The sequence below is a fragment of the Rattus norvegicus genome, chromosome 5 (genome assembly GCF_036323735.1).
Source record: "Rattus norvegicus strain BN/NHsdMcwi chromosome 5, GRCr8, whole genome shotgun sequence".
In the NCBI taxonomy this organism is placed as follows: Eukaryota; Metazoa; Chordata; class Mammalia; order Rodentia; family Muridae; genus Rattus; species Rattus norvegicus.
This window is the reverse complement of record NC_086023.1, coordinates 120,954,818-120,967,892: the sequence shown is the minus strand read 5'-3', so window position 1 is coordinate 120,967,892 and position 13,075 is coordinate 120,954,818. Positions and strand designations below refer to the sequence as shown.

General features: G+C 41.8%; 1 protein-coding gene across 5 annotated transcripts in view; it reads left to right on the top strand.

Annotated features, from left to right (window-relative positions):
- Positions 1-13,075, top strand: part of Jak1 (Janus kinase 1) — a 108,602-nt gene that overhangs the window by 36,315 nt on the left and 59,212 nt on the right. The window contains exon 1 of one of the 5 annotated variants that reach the window (XM_006238453.5): positions 7,012-7,062. The exons of the other annotated variants lie outside the window; for them this stretch is intronic. The gene's annotated coding sequence lies outside the window, so the exon portion shown is untranslated. Of the gene's footprint in view, positions 1-7,011; positions 7,063-13,075 lie in introns of those variants that run through there. 5 annotated transcript variants of the gene reach the window in all.

Below are 13,075 nucleotides of genomic sequence, written 5' to 3'. Positions count from 1 at the left end.
TTGCATTCCAAATTTACACTTATAGTAGATAATAGTATCTTTAATTTAGTACCTGATGGCCGTTTCCTCTCTGCTTGGCCTTTGGCAATAGTAAGATGAGAGTAAGAGGAGAGGGAATTGGTGTTAGAGAGATGGAAATGTGAGTCCACAGAGCTCAAGTGCCCTTGGCCACACTCCCCAGAAGAAGCAGAGTAAGTTCTTTTTTTTCTTAAAGAATTATTTATTTTATGTATGTGAGTACACTGTCACTGTCTTCAGACACACCAGAAGAAGCAATCCGATTCCTTTACAGATGGTTGTGAGCCACCATGTGGTTGCTGGGAATTGAACTCAGGACCTCTGGAAGAGCAGTCAGTGCCTCTAACCACTGAACCATTTCTCCAGCCCCAGAGTAAGTTTTAACCCAGGTTTGATTGATGCCAACTGCCACTTGTGAACTTTTGTCCCTTAGATATGATGTTCTCGATTGTCTTGTTCACCCACAATTTTCTACGAAAATCACAAGGTAGACCTCATTGGATCCAGGACTGACAGATTTGTTTTTAAAGGTTGATAAGTGATTTCTGATTGTATTTTAGTGACTGTAGCTAGAAAGTTCCAGATCCGATAGGAATTTAGGTACTCACAGGGTTTGACAAGCTTGGTTACTGAAAATCCAATTCATACTGAGTGTTTAAAGAGTGGAGGGAAGGGAGATCTTCCTATCTCTAAGCTTTGTTCCTCGTTAGCTGTGAAATTGTTTGTAAACTGAGATTAATAGATAGGTGGCCTTTATGCTTCTGTCTGAGGCTTTGGAAATCCCCCCATTGTGATTTCTTGTAAACTTGGCTGGATAAACTGACAGGGGATTCCAGATCTTTAGGTATAATTAAGGCTAAGGAAATAGTAAATTTCCATATCCCCAGCTACTGTGAGTTGTAGCTGCTATGAGCTAGTCAATTCAGTGAGAAATACCTTGATCCTGTACATTAGTGGTTCTCAACCTGTGGGTTGCGACCCTTTGGGGGTTGAAAGGCCCTTTCACAGGGGATGCCAAAGACCGTCTGCATATCATATATTTACATTCATAACAGTAGCAAAATTACAGTTATGAATTAGCAACAAAATAATTTTATGGTTGGGGGGTCACCACAGCATGAGAAACAGTTGAAAAGTCGCATCATGGGGAAGGTTAACGATACAGCTGTAGAGGAGCATCTTGTTAGTTGTTCTTGAGTACCTAAGGGGGGAGAATATTTTATGGTAAGGTTTTGTTTTTATATTGTGTTTTCTTAGAACCAACCAAATGAGGAACCCCGTACCACCTTTTGATGCCTAGGGAATTTTTGTGTGTGAAGGGGCTGCAGCCAGCTGTGTCTCTCCAGAAGACTGTGGACTCTCTCAGGGATTACCTCTGGAGAGAAGGCTGGAGTGGTGCTACCCTTTGCTGCCTGTTCAGTCTAAATTATGTGATTTTCTTGGCTGCACTGGTTTGTTAGGCTGGAGCCAAGGATTTCTGTTTGAGGGCAGATGTCAAGAATTGCCTTCTTAAGCATGGAAAGAGGGGCTGCAGTTGGTGTTGAGTACAAATGAGTAGGCTGTCTCTTATTTTGTCTGACACCTCTGTGTACTCCTGGTTTTCTGTCTTGATCATCTCTTTTTAGGCTTCTGTTCTGACTACTGAGGCTGAGAAAAATGATAAGAGGGCTGCATTGGATTTAGGCACAGAGCCGTCCCTGCACCTTGGTCAAACTGACTCTCATTCTTCCTTTTGGAAACCTAGAGAGGATTTACTCACTAGATTTGTGTCAGATGGGAGCAAGGAGTGGTGACTTTTTAACGTGCTGGCTTTCCCTTTCCCTAGATTGCTCTTTTCTTTTCTCCTAGTCTTTCTCTTCTTCCCTTCCTGCCCCCTGTCTTTGGTGCCTGTGTAGGAAGAAGGGCACGCATGTGTGGAAGTCAGAAAATATTAGTCTCTCTTTTCCAGTCACTTCTCCACCTTATTTTTTGAGAAACAGACTCTCACTGGCCTTGAACACGCTGTTTTGGCTACACTGGCTGGCCTGAGAGCCTTGTGATCTGTCTGTATCCATATCCTATTTCTGAACTACAGCCAAGCCTGACTTTCTAATGGGGGCACTGGAGGTTTAACTCAGGCCTCCATTCTTGTATAGTAATCACTTTTTCCATTAACTCATCCCCCCAGCCCTTGATTGTTTTTTGAGGCAGGGTCTCACTGTGTAGGCTAGATCAGCTTTGAATTTATGGTGTAGCTATGCTGGTTTGTAATTCCTCCACCTCAGTCTGCAAGTGCTGGGATTATACTGGTGAGGTACTCTACTCAACTGTGTTGACTTGGTTTAGCTGATGTTTTCTTAGAAGGAAGCCCCTCCAGCAGCCCAGGGTACAAATAAGAAAGGGGCAGAGAAGTCAATGTTATTTTGAAAGCTTAACTTAGTAAAATAACAACAACAACAACAAAAAAAGCCAAAAGGTTAGTTAGGTTTTAATCATTCTGCCCCCAAGCCATAACTTACTTTCAGATCACAAACCAAATTCATCAGAAGTGGACATGTCTCACCATTTGCCTGCAAGTCATCTAAAGTTTTAGAACCTTGATTCTCCCCGTGTGATAGTGTAATATCACTACAGTAGCATCTTCCTCAGCACTGTAACAGTCTGCTGGGAGTCAACTTAGTTAATGGATGTGTAGGTATTTCACAAGTATCAAAGGGTCCTACAAGCTGGAAGGACAGTGAATGTATTTTCGGGTGTCTGGAGTCCAAGGCACCTGCTTATGGAGATGTGAAGGAGACACATTTTCATCTTGGGGCCCTATAGTCCGAAGGCAGCTTTCCTTACTGCTGCAGTCCTGGTCTGGTTTCTTGGAGGATAGCCAGAAGAGAGCTATACTTACTAGGAGCTTTGGCACTCCGTAAGGGGGATTCCTGGCAGCAGCAGATGAAATGATAAAGGAGTGCCTCATTGTATTCAGATGTGTGAGTCACATACATTGATGAGTTACTTTTAACCATTGGAATCGTAGTAGAAGTGGGCATAGGTTCAGCTTACATTATTTTCCTTGGCTTTAGAAGTCTTTAGGTTAAAGGTTACTGGGCATGTTTAACTGTTTTAAAGCATAACATTAATAAAAAAGCTTTTTTTTTTTTTTGGTTCTTTTTTTCGGAGCTGGGGACCGAACCCAGGGCCTTGCGCTTCCTAGGTAAGCGCTCTACCACTGAGCTAAATCCCCAGCCCCGAATAAAAAAGCTTTTACAACTAAAACTGTGTCTGATTTGAAGTCATGGCTTTTAATTTCCTTACCAGCAGGAAGTTAGGAGACAGGTCTGTATGCTGCCTTGGCAGTTCCTCAGAAATCAGAATGTGTCCTAATACGTGTCTGCTGACCTTCGGGGAACGCCACTGTTGTTTCTTCTGCCCACTAGTTTCCCAGTGGGGAAAACTGGGATCAGGGGGCTTGTCTGACCTACCCAGAGCCAGAGAAAACAGACATAAACAAAGTCAGAACTCCTTGGGCACATCCATCTTGCCCAAGGGACAGGCTCACCAAGATTCAGTGCTGGACAAGAAGCACTCCTACCCCCAGTCACTGTTACACTTAAAATACACTTTATCTACAACCTGCTTAGCCTTTTCAACCTTGGAAATACTTCTCAAGGATTATCCTTGATAGCACACCTCTTTTGCTGAAGAGTTTTGCTTGGCTCAGTTAGTCTAGAAACAGCACAATGAGTTCTTCATATGGAACCCACTACTTTGATTTTTTTCTTTCAGTTTATCTCTATTCAGCTTTATTTTGAATTAACTGTCAAGAATGCTCACCAAGAACTTAGAAAACAAATGAAAAAAAAAAAAAAGAAAGAAAACAAATGAAAAGAGCCCTTAAAAAACATTCCCTGGCAAATGGATGGGGGGACTGGACCATGCTCAGAGAAGAGAATGTTCTCCATGCTGTGGATGCCATGTTGTCAGTGACAAAGAGGAGACACTTTGGGAGCTCCTCCAGACATTTCCTCAGAGGCCCCACTGCCCACTCACATGAGATGGTTAGTGTGTAGTATACCATTCAGGGGCACTGAAAGTCAGGAAGGCATAGCAGCCTAGTTTTCAAGGGAACCTTGGCCAAGGCTTGTCACGTAACCCATGTAGTAAAGCACTGGCCTTTTGTGCTCATCATAGCTAGCTGGGAGAAGGTTCACATGATTACAAAGTCCAGTTCCAAAGGCAGCCAGCCAGGTTTCAACTTGTGATTCATCTGCTGCTACAGCGGACGGTTCATATCCATTCTGTGTCTTCTACAATGGCACATTTTCCAGGCCATCATCTGCAAACTGTACAGTGCCTCCAGCCTGTCCAACACATAGGATAGAGATTCTTTAAAGATACTGTTATTGTTCTTCATTTGGATGCTACTGCTGGTAGCCACCTATTGGAGGGGATGAGGACAGAGGTGGAGGCCTGCATGCTGGTGAAATGTTTCATGGTGGCTGGGAGTGGAAGACTGCAGGTTCATGTATAGAGAGAGACTTCCTGATATCATGGGGCAACTTTTCTGTTAATCATGGAGGTCCTCTTTTTGGCACCCTTTTCCCCTGTGCTCCCTATCTCTGGAAAGGCACCCCAGTAAGAACTCTTCTGAGACAGTATGTTAATCAGACCCTGTCCTCATTTTCTTAGGAGTCAGTTGAAGTTTGGAAGAGGAACATCATTAGGAAAAGAAATGTTTTTTTGTTTTTTTTCTTGTTTGTTTTTGTTTTTGTTTTTCTGTCCTCAACTTGTCCCAGGAAGCACACACTGGCTGTGAATAAGGACAAGCTGGCAAATGGGGATTTTTGCTTTGTCAGAATTTAGAAGGTTTTGAAACCACCTTTAAGGGCACACAGTATTCTATAGCTGAGAGGACTAGGTAATTGATGTTGATGTATGTCTACTTACCATTGCGTCAGGGCTTAGGGCTTTAACTGTATCATGTTGCTAATGTCTTTGGGAGAGGGCTTTGTTTTTATGCTATTTTGTTTGAGACAGGCCCTCACCATGTAGCCCAAACTGGCCTTGGATTCATAGTTTTCCCACTTCGACCTTCCCAATGCTAGAATTGCAAGTTGGGCTACTATGGTCAGTTGGGAGATGTTTTTAAAAGTTTGAAAACTATGTGAACATACAGAAGATTATTTGAAATATAACACTACAGTTAAAACTACCCACATGTTCAGATTTGGAAAAAGGATTTTAGTATCTTAGGAAGTCACCAGGTATCCTTCTCTACCACATTTCCCCAGGATAGCAGCCGTACCTACCTTTTTCATTAGTCACTTCCCTTCTTAAGTAGTGCAAGCCCCAGGGGATGTAAGCATGGGCTGTGTGCCCTGCTCGATAGAGACTCCTAGAACAACTTCATGCTCCTGTATCTGATTAGAAACCTTTAAATGAGGTAGCTATGGGAACAGGGCTTTTCAGAGTTTGAGTGCCTGGAGGACTGAAACAGCTGTTTGGAGTGGAAGAAGGTGTCAAGGAGAGTGGCTGGTCTTCTTAGCTTTTGTCTAACTCTCCATCATAGGGTAGAGCAGAGTACTTCTGTAAGATGCTCTTTATAGAGTCAGTAGACATGGAGAGAGAACTAGAGTCCTGATACTCTAATAAGGAAAGGCCTTATTTAGTTAAGAATGTGGCTCAGAGCCACCCAGACCTTTGGGCCTCTGATACATGTCTATAAGGATCTTGTTGATGACAGCTTTCAAGAAAACATTCTCCTTCCCCCATTCTTTTACAGGGTCTTGTTTAGCCCAGGTTGGTCACGGATTCTTGGTCCTCTGCCTCAGCCTCCCAAGTGCTGGGAATACATATGTACCATCATACTTGGCTTCATCTGTCTCTTAAACACCACTGTCTGAAGTGTGGACAGTTATGGTGGGCTGTGGCTAACACAGACCCCATCCTCATCTCTCTCTCTCTTGAACACCACTGTTTTCATATGGCAGATGGCTACCACAGTCCCCATTCTGAGCTCTGTAGTCTAACCCTGAAATTCCTGTAGCCCTTCTTGCTTGGTCATTTCTTGTGTGGACTCTGATTGCTTATTAGCTTCTTGGAAAATGTTTTGAGATATTTTATAAATACTACTTGACTCCCCCTTTTATCCAAAACTGGTGATTATGAGCTTTCATGTTGGAAATTTTTATCTTGAGAATTTTGAGAGCCCTGGACAGTGCTGTCTGTCATCATCATCTCTGCAGTGCAGCTGTTTTAAGGCTTCTAAGTATTTTAGCGTCTTGATCTTCAGCCTTTGGCCTGCTTTATTCTTCATTAGGAGATCACAGACGCTTTCCTAGTGTTCTGTGAGTCTCAGGAAAGTCCAGAGCAGGGCTGCCTTCCTCTCTTGTGTCAGCCCTTTCCTGCCAGCCACTTTTGGACTTCTGTTCTGGGAAGTTGTCCTTGCTAGTTTCTGCTGATGATTTTCTTCTTTCTTCTCTTGTCTTTCCTTTAGGAGCTCAGATTTGTCACCATCTGGATTGATCCTCTTTGTATTCCTTTCTTGTCTCTTTTCAAAGTGTTCAAGGCTAAATCTTGACCAAACTTTTTCAGTTAAATTTGCAAAAATTATGGTATAACCTGTGTGCACCAGAGTATACAAACCCAAGTGATTGCACTGTTTTGAGAGTTGTATACAAAACAGAACATTACATCAATTTAAAAAGTTCCCAAAGGCTCCCTTTTAGTCTGCCTTCTTCATTTCCAGTTTTTTTAATGTGGTGTTTTGTTTTCTGAAATGTGACTTAAGAAACTGCTTTTTCCTTCTTGGCAGTTTTCCTTTTATCTATTTGAAGAGTTTCATGCTCTCTGTGGAGCCTTTCCAGTGAGTTGCCTTTCTCTGTGTTTGCACTGCTTGCTTTCTGCAGGTAGCTGTTTACTTTAGCTGTTTGCTAGGGGTGGGTGGGTGTTGAGCTTGTGGCTGTGGCTTCTGAACTTTGAACTTCATTGGAGTTACAGGATTGAATTATTAGCTGTTAGTATCCTGAGGTCTCTTCTGGTGAGATGGTGCCATTACTCCAGTTTCTAGAGTTGGTGAGTGGCTGTCACATCTCTGTGACTGTAATGAGGGTGGAATTGGCAGAACCCAGAGTTTATATACAGACGTTTGGTGTGCTAGAGGTCTCTCTGGGCTTGCCTGGCATCTCTGGTCTCCATATCCTTCCCATTAGACCTTCCTTTAGACCCATTCTTCTCTAGCCACAGCTACCGGCCACATAGTAATCATTCAGCTTTGTTTGTTTTGTTATTAATGGTTAAACTCAAGGCTTTGTTCATGCTAAATATATGCTTTACCACTGAGTGACACTTCCAACCCTCCTCTCATTTTAAAGGGATTAATTTTTATTAAGTCGGTTCTTTGGGCCAGTAGCCCCACTTCCAGTGCTCATGTTAGCTGAGGTTTCTCCTGTCCTCTTACTATCACCAATATGTGGATTTGATACTTAAATAATAATTTAAAAATTCTTACTCTATTTTACATAAATACTTTGAATGAATACTTGTATTTTAGTGGGATTTCAGGGACTAATACTGGAGACTAGAGTTTAACCCGGGATCTTGACTCGTTTACCTGCAGCTCTACAAATGAGGTAGCGATGTGTCATTTTCAGTTTTCACTGAGAGAACTGCCTCACTAAATCACGCCAACTACTGCCAAGTGGGATACAGACTTACATGAGAATTTGTTTGTTTGTAGCCTAGGCTGGTCTTTAATAGAATCTAGCTCGCTTCTTCAAAGTCTAGAGGGGATTATAGTCTTTAGTATCTAGTGTTCAGAAAAGACCACTTACTTACTATAGTTGTGTTTTAAAGATGCCCATGCAGATATTTTTCCTTTGTTAAGGCTTTAGCGGCTCTGTCTCAGAACGTCTATTCTCTCCCGACTGTTTATCTCTACATCAGTCCAGGACTCTATGATTTCTAAAGTGATGTTAGTGTTCTCCCTCACAGCTGAAGTGTCTAACAGCAGAAGCATTCCATTGTTTAGCTTAAGCCTTTACTCCTACTTATGGTTACCGTGCTCTGGTTGACTGTTGTCTACTTGTCGTTAGTTAGACTCACTGTTTGTAAAGCGTTGAGTGAATTATGTTTACCTTTGAATCGCCAGTGCCTGCGTCAGTGTCTGAAGATTCATACACACCAGGTTCAACTTAATTACTTAAAATTTTGTAAAACAGATTTATTTATTTTATGTGTATGAATATTTTGCTTTTATGTGTGGATGTGTACCACATGCATGTCTGATGCTTACAGAGGTCAGAAGAGGCATTGAATCCCCTAGAACTGGAGTAACAGATGGTTGTGAGCCACCATGTGAGAGCTGGGAACAGATTGTAGGTCCTCTGTAAGAACAGTGTGTGCTCTTAACTACTGAGCCATCTCTCCAGCCTCACATAATTTCTTTCTTTAAAAAGATTTTTGCTTATTCTTTGATAGTTTCATGCAAACACACACACACAGAGTATAGAGTATATCTTGATCATATCCATACTCCTAGCTTCTCCCTCTTCCCCCGCATCCCTCTTCATCACATTTCCCTGTGTCTCCCCTGCCCATTTTTTTTTTTTTTTACAACTTACTGAGTCCACTTACTGCTATCTGAATGTGTTTGGGTGCAGGGCTATCTGTAACCTGATAAGAACTATAAAAGCCAAAGAAAATTGACTTTTTCTTCATCAGCAGCCATTAACTACCAATATTGCTCTTCAGCAAGGATGGGGCCTTATGATCCCCTCCCCCATTTATGCTTGAATGCTGACTGTCTTGATTTTCTGCAGGAAATCTAAGTTGCTATAAGTTCATGTTGTCAACAGTTATGGGCATGTGCAGAAGACAGCAATAACCATCTCATTCTGTTGGCCAACTAGATCAGCAGCCTTTCTTATTTGGACCATTATGTTTACTTTCTGCCTTCCATCTGCTGCTCTTCCGAAATGACCCATGAAAATGGAGGTTTCTTAAGTGCACTATTCAGTGGCCTCCTTCATCCGTCATTATAACGTTCTATCTCTTCACCATGATTGAGGGTCAACCCTGGCCTGCCTCTTCATTATTGCTTTAGCGCTATTTCTGGCCACCATCCCCATGTGTACCCTAGTGCATTGCTCTGTACTTTATAGATGGACTTTCTGTGTTCCAGAACCTAGCATTTACGAATCCTCAGACAGTAAGGCAGGCACTAGAGATTCAAAGGTAAACATAGTTCACTCAGCACATTACAGAAAGTGAAGTCTAATTCTGCTTCTACATGCCAGAATTAACTTTTGCCTGAAATATGCCATCTCCAGTCTGATCTCTTTTTCCTGTCTAATATTTATTATTTTTCTGTTCATATCAGCTCCATGATATTTTCCTCTGTGAACCTTGGCTAATCTACCCTTATCTAGAATTACAAGATTGATTCTGCTTCTGTAGCACTTCAAGACAAAGTATCAGCTATCCATATGTGGTAGGCACATAAAACTTACTTGAATGAAACCGAGCTCCAATGTTAAGTGAGCTCATGGCAACTGACTTCCTTTTTGTTTTCTTTGAAGTCTGTCATGGGCAGGTATTCCACTTTAAGCCTAATTTCCCAGCACAATAATATTATCATCTATCTTCACTTTGACGTATTCCATTATATGGCCAGTGCACTAATCCAGGATATCTGAGAGGAAGTCTGGTTTTACCTTACGCAGTGGAATAGCTAAAAAGTAGGAAACACTTGCGATGAAGGGTTATTTTGAAACCGTTTCTCACCAATTGGTAAGTTAGGAAAGTCCCAAACTACATGCAGGAATAGTCACTTTTTATATATCTTCAAAGGCTGAAGATTTCACTTTTCAGAAGGACCGTCCATTGCTTACAAAGGGCTGTTTCCATTCCAGGAACCAACTCTGCTGCCTTTTCCTGATGCTTATGCTTTGTACTGGTCTAAAGAAAATCCAGGAGTGTTCTGGTTCTTCTTCCGTTGAGACTCCAGTAGCCTCTTAGGCTGCCATGTGCAGCTGGAGTGGAAGCCGGCCTCCTGAAAGCAGAAGGACTCAGGGTACTGCAGGTCACTTGGTAGATGTTTAGAGAAGAGCTTGAGAGACAGGCACATCTCCTTTGTCTGCCACTTCCTCACAGTATGAACTTTCTTAAAACATAAAATGTGGATGGGGTGACCACTCACAGTGCTAATGCTGTGCTCTAACTCTTTCATGCAGAGTGATCAGTCCAGTAAGTGCTACACCGGTATTACCCAGCCGTTCAGTGGTGGTCTTTTTGTTTGTCTTTTTGCCTGTATGCATGTATGTGCACCAAGTGCTTCCCTGGTGCCCATGGAGATCAAAAGACAGTTCAGATCCCCTGGAACTGGAGTTATGGGTGGTCATCAACCACTATGTAGGTTTTGGGAATTGAACCCAGGTCCTCTACAAAAGCAACAAGAGCTCTTACAAGCTCTGAGTCATCTTTCTAGTCCTGAGTCTATAAGGTTTTAATTACTGTTTTTGGCTTTAGATATAGACTTAGTTCAGAAGATGCAGGGTTGAATGTTGAACAGACTCTGCCTTGCTTTGGAGCTGCAGAGAGCACGTTCCTAGCTTCTTATCAATGCTTGATGCTTCTACTTTTCAGAAGATGAAGAGGGAAATCAATAGTAAGAAATCATAAAGTCCACAGAAGAAAGGGTCGTGTAACTGTGCCTGCTATACAGCTGTTACTGTGTATCTGCCTTCACAGGTTTGAACTGCTTAGATTTGTTTCAGGAGTAAGGGCCGAACCTCAGAATTACCTAGAGAGCTAATAAAGTATCCTCCAATTTCTACTCTTAGAGACCCTTATTTAGTGGGTATAGGGTAATCAATAAGAATTGGAATACATGTTTTTAAATAAAAAGTTCCTAAGACGGGACTGGAGAGGTAGCTCAGTGGTTAAGAATACTTGCTGCTCTTCCCGCGGATCTGGATTCAGTTTCCAGCATCCACATGGCAGCTCACAACCGTCTGTGCCTTGAAGGGTCCAACACTCTCACATAGGCTTACATGCAGGCAAAACAGCAGTGCACATGAAATAAAAGTAAATCACTCATACAGATTTTTAAAAATGTTCCTCAGAGAGTCTGATGGTTTGTTAGATTTGATGATCATCCATTGTCAGCCATTCTCCAAAACATTGCTAATCATTTACTATTTAATGTAAGGAAATTTGGCAGTGTTGTAATCCTTATTTTAGAAGTCAGAAGACAGAGGTACATTATTCTAAATTCACTAAAATGGAGAGCCTAAATTACCTAAATTTAATTAGTTATAATTTTAAGCTGGCTCATTGTTCTGCTTTTCAAAACTTTCCTATGTTTAGATTATTTAGAAGGAAAAATAAAGAAAATTATGAAAAAAGCAGTCAAAACATATGTTTAGAAGTGGCTGCTTTGGTGGCACATGACTATAAACCTGGTACAAAGTGGAAGGATGGGGCAGGAAGATCACCCATGAGTTTGAGACTAGCCTGATCTACATGAGTTCTAAGTTACCCAGGGCTATTTTGGTAGACCCTGTCTGAGAATAACATAACTTACTCTCTCCCTCTCTCCCTCTCCCTCTCTGCTCTCTTTCTCTCACTCTCTCACTCATGTCATCCAACAAAAATCCTCGAAGTAGACCACAGAAATTACTTTATAAATTTAGATTTATTTTCATTTGAAGCCTTTAGGAAAGTATTTTTTTCCAGAAATTTAAAAGCTGATTGATTTTATTGAAAAGAGAAAGAAATTCTGTCTGTTATCATTGCTGTTGAGCTGATCTGGGTCATTAGATTATTAGATTAGTTAATAACAGGGCATTTGGCAAGGGAGCCAGCGAGTCTCCAGCTAGTGTCTCAGCTGCAATACTAATAATTTTTTGTAAAGTTGGTTCGGTCTCTTGACTCATCTCTTTGGCATGCATTTGCTATTCTTTTTGCTGTATTGTGAGTTGAATGTAAGGCCTTGGACGTGCAAGCATGTACGAGGCACCCTCAATCATTGGCACACACTTTCTTACGTGTAATAGAGATGGTGCTGTTAGCCTCTGTCCTATGTGGTGATGTGTTGGAACTGTGAAGAGACACTTGAGGTAAGGGTATACATGGTGATGAACAGCTGTGTGCCCATATCTTCCTGTTGGCCTGGGCTATGTCTGTGGTCTGGTGTCACTGACAGTACCTCTTTTAACTGTCCTATCTCACTGTGAATGAAAACTTTTATCTGCTCATAATTATGGCCACAATAGGAAGACTTTTCTACCCTCATTATTTTAGTCTCAAATCACTCATCAAATATGACAGTATTTCTTAGATGGTTTCTTACAATTTTCTTCAATTTTATGTATGTCTCATCTCCCCAACTAAATTGATGAGTGGATGGGAATTGTTTCTGGGCTCCTGAATAATTTTCTTGATTTAATCTGACTCAGGTCCATCGATCATTTAATTGCCCATTTTGTCTGGTGTGTCTCAGAGAAAGTAAGTGCCAAGGGCAGAAGAGAGGGACAGCACAGAGGCCTAGAGGAAGAGGTGGAGAGGGGAAGGCGCTGGTAAGGGGAACATGATTGTGAGCTACCTGCTTACATGAGCGAGTACTGGGGAATGAATGGCTTTGTGTAGGATAACTAAGAACAGGGAGACAGTTTTCATCTCAGGCCGATGCCCTGACTACTAAATGCCCAATATTGATATTTCTGAGTGCTCTATAAATCTCCAAGAGGTGAAGAGGTCAGCAGAAGCTCCGGGAGATCAGATTTCAGGTGCCCCGCTTCTTACAAATATTTTTCAGAACCAAGACCAGAAAAATTTTACATTCTTCAAGGAGCAGCACCTCACACCAAATGGATGGATGGATATGTAGATAGATAGATAGATAGATAGATAGATAGATAGATAGATAGATAGACAGACAGACAGACAGCCAGCCAGCCAGCCAGCCGACCAGTTCATTGCATGTGAGCATGAAGTGCACCCCCCTTCTTTTTTCAACCCTTGGGAAATTCAACCAAATTCATGGTCCGTCTTTACTGTCTCTGGAAAGCTGTAGCCTACATTTAAC